Source organism: Otolemur garnettii, unplaced genomic scaffold, assembly GCF_000181295.1.
Source record: "Otolemur garnettii isolate 467f Iridium unplaced genomic scaffold, OtoGar3 scaffold00239, whole genome shotgun sequence".
Classification (NCBI taxonomy): domain Eukaryota; kingdom Metazoa; phylum Chordata; class Mammalia; order Primates; family Galagidae; genus Otolemur; species Otolemur garnettii.
The window spans coordinates 105,660-107,368 of NW_003852634.1; positions in this window are offsets into that span (position 1 = coordinate 105,660).

A 1,709-nucleotide genomic window follows, 5' to 3' on the forward strand; every position below is an offset into this window, starting at 1 on the left:
AAAAAAAAAAAAATGTATTTTATACTTTTAAGATACTCATTTCCTTGTTGTGGTGGTTTGCTTGTTTCTGCCCACTAGAAGGTCTGCTCTACAAAGCTGAGTTTTCCTGCTGTGGTTTTGAGCATGTGTGTCTGATTGTTCAACAATTTATTCTGGTACTGACTGGCTTGTCATAGGTGCCCCATAAATGTCTGTTGAAGGAATAAATGTATATTGAAGGAATAAATGTATATTGCCAATATCATCTGTTTTTACTTGATGTTTTTTTGATCCAGGGAAGAACGAGAGTAAGATGTTAAAGACCTCCACAAAATTACATTTCTCCCAGTTTCTTCTTATAGGTATATCATCATTGACAAAATCCCAAGACAAAGAGAAGTTTTTCCTAATGCCTATGACAGGCAAAGGGTAAGTAATCCTAAGACATAAACACTGACAGTAAGTAACGTGCCACACAGCTAAACACTGTGATAACCAAGCCCCCAGCTCTTGGCCCCCTCCCCAAGACCAGTGGGGACCAAGTCCCCTACCCTTGAAAAGGAAACCTCTCGTAAGTGTTTTAGCCTTAGTCTCCACAAAGGTGAAGAAGTTAGATTCTGGGAAGAAACGTGATGGAGGAAGGGAGAGGTGGATTCCAAATAAAGCCCCAGGTGGGTCCTAAGTTGTACTCTGAAACTTACCCAATTTGTACCCCTAAAGTATGTAACTTTTATCTTATGATTTGTGAGCTAATATATTTTAAGTTAAGCATGTACTTCCACCCTAAATTGTGTAACTTTTTATGATATACCTAATCTTATGATTATGAAGTAATGTCCTTGTGATGTATCTTGTGATTATGAACCAATGTGTATCCCACCTTGGAACCCCGCCTTAATGGCTATGATTGGCTTCTGTATTATGCTAGCTTGCTGACCAGCCATGACTATGCAGAATAATGGTATAAAAAGGCTTCTCCCCCGCTATTCCAGGATGCTTGTTGGCCCACCACAACAGCCCCCGTAGGTACACCTGCAACTGTATTAAATTCCTAATAAATTTCTATTACTTAATTACATTTGAAGTGGGTCCATCCTTCTCTCACATCTGCTATCTTATTTCAATATACCCCCAAAGAAGACACATTAAGACACCCGTAAATAATTGTGAACAAATGGACCTTGTTCACTGTTCGGAGGTGGTAGTGGTAAGGGGGAGGAAACAAACTATTTTTGTTTATTTTGCTTAACTGTGTTCACACTGAGGGTGTTGAAAAAAAGGTCTCCATGAATCTCCATGTTGTATGTAGTGTTAGGACAATGTTGAAGAGGAATTTCACTTATACCATATGCTCCTCAGGATGATTCATGGGAGAGACTTATCTCAGGGAAAAGTATAGTTGTCTTTCTGAGCAGTTAGTCAGGTTTGATCTCAAGGATACTGTGAGTCTGGCTAGGGATGAGCACATTTCCCTCTTCACATTGTGGCAGCTGGAAAACTTAGATCCATCCACATCTGTGGCCAGCTGGTAATCAGTGTATGTAACCTTATAGCGTGCATTTTGTATTTGAATCAGTCATCTGATTAGAATTCCTTGTTTTAATTTGGACCTGATTTTATCACCCATTAGGGATTTTTTTTTTTTTTGAGACAGCAGCCTCAAGTTGTCCCCCTGGGTAGAGTGCCATGGCATCACAGCTCACAGCAACCTCCAACTCCTGGGCTCAAGC